Here is a 7,382-nt window from a genome sequence, read left to right on the forward strand (position 1 = left end):
CCCCCACCCCCACCCCTGCCCCAGGCCACGGCTCTCCTTCTGGGGGCAAGAAGAGGGAGCAACTGGCTGAAGGGAAGGTCCCGTGGTCACCATAGTCAGGACAGGAGACAGACCAAGGTGCTCTGCCAGCGTCACCTCCTGGTGTCTGTGTGGTCCTGGGGCAGAGGTCCTGCCATCATCTTATAACAAGGAAACTGGGGTTCAGCAAGGGTCCCCTGGGATTACCCAGCCCTGGAGTGACAGACTGGGACGCGGGTTTGTGTACTGGGTGGCCTGGGCTGTTTGTGTTGCACTAAGAGCAGATCCTGCAACACGGCCTCTTAGGACAGCTGCCGAAGCCCTGGAGTGAAGGGACCGCGGGGCGTCCCCAACGGGGTCACATGATGGGCAGGTCCACTCCGGAGCCCCCTGGGTGCGTTCCTTCATTCGCTCCCTCCCACAGTCCTCCCTCCCTCCATTCCTCAGTGACAAAAGAGCCCCTTGAAGGCTAAAGGAGGCTTTTCTGTCCTGCTTTCTATTCTCAGGAGAGGGGCTGTCCTCTCCGGTACGGGGCATGAGCTGGGCATGGCACCCCCATTTCTGTGCAGAAAGGATTGCTTTCCATTTCCAAGACCACGGAAGTCCACTAAGTATCTGATAGAGTGACCTCACGCACAGATTTCCCCTGGGGCTGGTGCCCTGGGGACCCCACAGCCTGGGGACATGGAGTGGCCTCTGCTAACAACCCAGCACCGTGCTCCTCCCTGAGCCTCTCCAGGGGGCCTCTCTCATGAACTCTGAGATTGCGTCTCCCCCAACTCTAAGCGTCCCAAAAATCTGAAAAGACACAGTCGTGGAGGGGTCAGAAATGAGTCGTTTCTCATTCCACAGGGTTCCCCCTAAGCCTAAGCCTGGGGATCCATGCCCACATGAGGGTGCTGAGACGGGAAAAGCCGAATGACCTCTGTTCCACATAGGAGGAAGCTGGCCTCTGAGCCCAGAGCTCCTGAAACAGGCGCCTTTTGAAATTAAGCGCAACTTCTGATCCCTGGATCTTCTGCATCTCACATCTCCTCGTACTGGCCGTAAATGTTGATGACCGCCCCTGGCCAGGCGGGTGCTGAGGGCGGAGGCTGGCATCTCTGATTAGCACAGCCTGGCCAAACCTGCCCGGCTCTGCTTCCTGCCTTCTGTCCTGCTGGGCCTTCTCTCCCTTACCAAAGCTTTCCGTGCCCCTGAGACAGAGTAGAGAGGGAAAGGTCTCTAACTTCCTCAGGGCTGGCTTTAAAAGATCCTATTTCCTTGCCAACCTGCCTCTGGAATTTCTGTGGAGCAACAAGGAAAAGCCACTCCCTCTGGTAATGCGGTAATACGACTTCTCTCACTCAGCACCTTAGGGCTGGAGGCGAGGAGGTGGCCATCTAAAGCAGCTTATGCTGAAACTGAAAACCGCACACAGCCTTCCACACTGTGGTCAGGGAAAGCAGAATCAGGAACCAGTCCCACTAGAGTCTACTGTGCCACTGGGGACCAGCCGTGGGCTCCCCGATGTGGGCACCCCCTGGGTTGTCCAGGACAGGGCCGACAGACCTGTTTGTCCCCATCTCCTGCTTCTCTAGGCCTTCCTCTGACTCTTCACGAACACCCAGCTTCCTCTGCAGCCACCGAGATCCCAGTGCTGCCCTCTGCTCACTTCTCAGCTGCACTCATTCTGTTTAGATATCTGTTGAGATGTCGTCGTTGAGAGCTACTCAGAATCATAAGATCTGATCTTAAACAGAACTAGAAGAGCATGCAGAGGGCTCAAAAATCGGTGAACATTCTCCCTCCACAAGGCAAAATGTCCTCGTTGGGACAGGCATTTGTTTTGCTTATCTTGTGCCAAGTCACACAGCCTTCCGAGACTCTATGGCTCAAAGCAATGATTTATTTAACTCACAGCTATGTGACTGGGGCAGGGCTCCGTGGAAGCAGCTCGCTGTATCCCATGTAGTCCTCACTGAGGCAGTTAGATTATGGACTGGGCCGTAACCACAAGGCTGGCAAGTCCCTGCTGTCATCTGGGACCTGGGCCAGGACTCCCAGTTGCAGCCCCCAACCCCTGTTCACATGGGCCTCCCAGAGCATGCTTGGGCTTCCTCACAGCATGGTGGCTGGATTCCAAGACCTAGCACAAGGCAGATGTGTGTGGCACTTTTATGACCTAGTCTTGAAAGTCGCATACCAACCCTTCCACTGAGCTCAGCCAGGCAAGATGGTCACCAGATTCCCAGGGAGAGCAGAGACTCCACCCACTGATGAGGGTGGTAAAGTTCTAGCACAGCAACTGGGCAGCAGATATGCCGCAGCCATCTTTGGAAAATATTCTGTGCCTCTATTGGTCTAGTGGCTCCTTGTGACCTTCAGCTAATTACTTTAGAATTGCTCCTTTTTTTATCACCCCCCTGTGGTAGGCACTCAAGCCACAAAAGAGGAGAATCCAGGTAATGTGGGATATTCAACCCACAGTGGCAGACTTCCTGATGGTATGGGTCTCAGGGAATATCAAAGGATGCAGCAAAGCCCCAGGCAAGGTGAGATCAAAAGCCTTCCCTCCTGCCCTTTCTGTCTGTGGGTTACCATGGTGATAGGAAGGTGGAACCAGAGGTACCTGGAGACATCATCACAATATCAGAGCTTATATGATCTGTGTCAAAAGTTCACGCACATACACACCCGCCTAGGTAGGACTGCATGAGTGCAGGCCCTCTGGATGGATGATCAAAAAAAATAATTAAAATTTCCCAAGGTTCTTTTTGCCAGAATTCCTCTGATTTCTTTTGGTGACCTTGAACCCAAGGAGACAGCCGCTGGTGATACCCCAGTTATCGGTTGTTGGTGAGGAGTCCTGCTTCCTCCCATGTTGAAGTTTGAACATTAGAGAAGTGCACCAGGCAAGCATATACGGCAGGTTTATCTAAAAGTCGTAGCACAGACTTCTCCTGGGAAGGGAGAGGGGGCCATGGCTGGTATCCTGGTATCCCAAGAAGTGAGCGTGTGCTGCCCTTTTTAAACATCCTGGACTTTCTTTGTTCTTCTGCCCTCTTCCCCCTCATCTCTCTCCTTCCTGCTTATGTGACTGGGCCCAAGAGAGGGCCCAGGTGGGACGGCCAAAGGGGGAGAAGCAGAGGGGCAGGGGAAGGGCCAAATGGGGTGATCCAGGCAGCAAGCAGCCCAGGGGACGTAAGTAACAGCTGTTATAGCTCCCTGTGGGGAGGGACAATTCCTGGGACAGGTTACCTTAGCAACAGGTTGGTGCAGGGCAGGTGGGGGAAGAGCTCTGAAGGCATTCACGTTTCAATCCCTCGAGGACAGCCTCCAACTTCCTGGACCCAAACTGGCCTCCATTCTCCCATCTGGCCTGCCTGCCTGTCTGTACTGCCTGCCTGTCTGTACTGCCGGCCTGCCTTTAACTCTTGCTTCGCTGGAATAGCAGCCTCCCGGGGATGTCTCAGGGGTCCTCCAGGTGAGGAGGTGTTCTGCCTCCCCAGGGATGGAGAAAGGACCCGAGAAAGGGAACTCTGTGGTGTTGCTTCACCACTGCCACCCCCAGCGCACAGCCAGAGGTCTGGCCACACAGTAGGTCCTCAGTCTGTGCTGCGGAAACCAAGCTGAGCATCCCCACTTTCCTCCGCAATGCATCTGTCATTTTAGCAGAATTGTTTTGGAGCCTCCCGCTCTGGCAGGAGGGAGCCCTGTGACGCACATACTGATTCAACACCGCCCTGAGGTTGGACCTTCTTCCCTTTTTCCCCCCATGGTAAAATAATGTCATGAGATGTGGATGAATAAAAGCCTATCCACATTTCAGATTATTCCCTAAGGCTAAATTCCAAGTTTGGAAATTCCTGGATGAAAGAATATGAACATACTCAAGGTCTTTGACTCAAAACAGAAGATCCTTTTCCAAAAAGGATGCCATTTTCATTCTGTAGCTGCATTTTTAATGTGGCAGTGAGAGAGTAATATAAAATAGTGCTCCCCAAACTGTCCTGCATCCCTCTAAGCTCTTGATTTATCTCATTTAATCCTCTTAACCTTATAAACAGAGCATGAATATTATCTCCACTTACAGATGGGGAAACAGAGGGACAGAAATTGTCCTTGCCCAAGGACACCTAGCCAGAAGATTGCCAACCAGGATTCAAACTCAGACGGTCCTGAGATGGATGCCCGAGAGCCTGGTCCCCTTCCTTCTCCCTCATGCCTGCAGAGAATGCAGCTCTCTCTTCCCTTCAGGAACTCGCATGAAGCCCTTATGTCCTTGTCCCTTTCCTGAAAGCCAACTGGATGTCCCCGGCCAGCGCCAGCCCTGGGCCTGCAGTCGGGTCCAGTTCTGCAGAAGCAGAGACGAGTGACCGCTGCAGAACTCAGCTGGGTGTTTTGAGGGAGGGCCCTTAAGAGAAGGGGTTGAGGGGGCCAGGGAGGAGCTGAGTAGGGGCTTGGCCTCGGGTCCTCGGGTCCACCTGGCCTTGGCCTGACTGTGGAACATTCCCTGAATCACAGGGATTCCCCAGACTTTGACTCAAGGGTCCACATTTGTACCTGTGGGGTCCATCACTGACTATGTGCTATCCCCCAGAGCAGCCCCCAGGGGAGGCGGCTCCTGGCAGCCCAGGACAATTCCCTGGACATGATTCCAACATGCACAGAGGCCTGGAGCTGGGAGCACCGGCTGATCCAGGGGGCTGGCGGCACCTGCAGAGGGTGTGACGCCTACGGTGCTTCCCAGGTCCTGGGGGTGAGACCATGAGCCGAGAGCCGCACTGGGCCCTGCAGACGTTCTCCTCTACCCCAGGTTGTGCCGCAGACGAGATGCTGCCAGTGTCCCCTGCCAGTGTCCCCTCCTGGCTCAGAGGGCACAGGAGTAGAACTGTGCGGGAGACAGAGGCAAGGAGTGTAAAGCCTGCTCTGGGGCTAGCCTCGCCCTGGCGGGAAGGTGGCATCCTCCAGGAAGGTGCGTGGGAGGAGGCCACCGAGGAGGAGGACCAGGGAGAAGACAAGGTCTCATCTCCCCAGGGCCCCGTCCCAGCCTGTGCTCACCAACTGCTGTGTTATTCATGAATTAAAATTTCCAATAAAAGGGAAATGCACCGCATCTCGAGGAAGAGCTTCCTCATGCAGATGGTCCCCACACATCACGGTCAACTTAAGATTTCTCCAGTTTTCAGTGGTGAAAAGGAAACGGTCAGTAGAAACCATCCTTGGAAGTTTGAACGTGGTTCCTCTCCAGGGTGGTGACTTGTCGCATGCTACCTGCCTGCAATGCTGGGCCTGGCCATCGGGAAAGAACCCCAGGAACTGCAGACCAGTGAGGCTCTAAGACCTTTGTCCAATCCCTGGAGGAAAATGGGAGAAGGGGAGAAAATTCTAAAAACCTTGTCTTCCTGGATCACACCAGTGTTTTCCAAAGCTTGGGAAACGGAAGGGTGGTACACAACATTACTGAGATGCCTCCAGTATTACAGAACACCCCGTCACATGGTGAAACCATCGCCCCCTGTCTATTCCCTGTCAACCCTTCCAATCGATGCCAAGGAGACATCTCCACGGGGTGAGGGTGTCTCTGAGTCCTCTCTAACCCTTCCTGAGCTCTTTGAACTTAGAAAGCCCGAGCCTGGCCCAGAGCTTCCCTCGGCAAATGTGTCCACTTGAGAACCTAATTCCATGGCTAATACCTGGCATTTATTTTGTTCTTGTTGTAGTTACACGTAAGCTTCTATTTTTCAATTAGCAATTCACTTCTCCACTTTTTAATATTTATATAATGGTCAAAGACTTGCAAATCTGTATTTAATTGCATTTTAATCGCTTACCCATTTTTAAGCACATTTCGCCACACAGTAATATGAAAAATAAGAAAACGTATGTAGAACAAACCCAAGGAGTGAAAAATAAGCTCTCCAATGTTTTCTAAAACATTCTATTTATTTTTACACTTAGTATTTGATTCATCTTTGTGATATTGCTTTCTATTTATAGGACTGATATAATGCTTCCTGTATAAAGTTTATTAATTTAATTTTTAAAATGAGTTGGCTTTGTATTAAGTTTAAAAAAGTAGAACATGAATATAAATAGGGGGAAAAATCACATGGTTTGGGTAGGCTTGATTCTTTTGCCAATATTTGGCTTCCTGAGCTTAAACTCTTGGAAATGGGCTTTTTAATGTTAACTGTTGAGGCTCCAAGACCACTGAACTGGTGGGAAAGAGGTGACATCTTGGGATGTGCCTTCCCAGCCTCCACACGAGTTTCCAGCACCTGGGACCAGCAGCCAGCCTGTGGGGGCCCCCTCTCTGAGCGGAGCGCTATTGAATAGATCAAGATGCGGTATTTTTAAAAGGAGGCGGTGCAATGAGCATCCGTTTGAATGGAGACCAACTTGAATGTCTTTTTTTGTTTTCCAGAAACCATCATAGAAATCGCCACCAACGATGTCTTCTGTTCCCCAGCAGGTCTCGGATATGGCCAAGGATGCATTTGAAATGGTTTGATCAGAATTAGCAACATTAGTCACTGCAAATAGCCGCCACAGGGAGCAAAAATAGATGGGAAGGAATGTCCCAGCAGGCAGGGGCTGGGGGCAGAAGAGCCCGCGCCACCACCCTGCTGGACACACCTCCACTGCCCGGGCAGCCTGTAGGTGACAAGGGTGTGCTCTCCTGAGCAGCCCTGGAGTCGGGGTGAGTCGGCCACCCCCGTGCAGCCCCGTGGGCCTGGCACTCCTCCCGGCTCTGGCCGCACCTTCCTGAACATCCACCAGGGCGTCCACCAGGAGCCCCGACGGGAACGCGCCCTCTCGCCCAGCACAGCCACAGGGCCTTTGGATCCTAACACAGGGACCCTCCCCTGCTGAGAACTCTGCCCAGGGCTCCTCCTTGCACTTGGCCTCAAGCACCGCGCTCCCCGGCTGCCGTCCCTCTCCTAGAACACTCCAAGTTGCTCTTGCCAGGAAAAAAAAAAATTTCACTGTGAAATGCATTCGTCCTCCTGCAGGCTCAGTGCAAAAGCCAGCACCCCAGAGAGCCCCCTGGCCACCTCCCGTTGTGTCTCCTTTCCAGGACTCCTGCTCATTGTGTTTGTTTGCAAAATGGTTTCGTTGCTGTTTTCCCTGGTGCCAACCCCCTCCTATTAGAGTCTAGGCTCCGGCAGCCTTGCCTTCTGTCTCATCAAGTTCACAGCAACCTGCTCCTGAAAGAAAGGGGCGCACAGAGCCGCCGGGTCCCTGGACACTGCGTCTAGGCTGTCCCATCTGGAGCTTGAACCTTGCCGTCTAGGTCCACCACCTCCAACTTGGCCCTGCCACCTCCTCTCCTCCCCTGAACTGGAGGACCTGCTCCCCACTCGCCCCTGCCCCCCACT

The 7,382-nt window shown here is 53.1% G+C and overlaps 1 long non-coding RNA gene across 1 annotated transcript in view; it reads right to left on the reverse strand.

Moving 5' to 3' along the window:
* Window positions 1-383: 383 nt before the first annotated feature.
* The window catches only part of LOC125612300, a 10,048-nt gene continuing 3,049 nt past the window's right edge, over window positions 384-7,382 (reverse strand). The window contains exon 3 of the long non-coding RNA XR_007342597.1: window positions 384-5,357. This is a non-coding gene — a long non-coding RNA (uncharacterized LOC125612300). The remainder of the gene's footprint in view (window positions 5,358-7,382) is intronic.

Source organism: Marmota marmota, unplaced genomic scaffold (genome assembly GCF_001458135.2).
Source record: "Marmota marmota marmota unplaced genomic scaffold, marMar, whole genome shotgun sequence".
NCBI classification, from domain to species: Eukaryota; Metazoa; Chordata; class Mammalia; order Rodentia; family Sciuridae; genus Marmota; species Marmota marmota.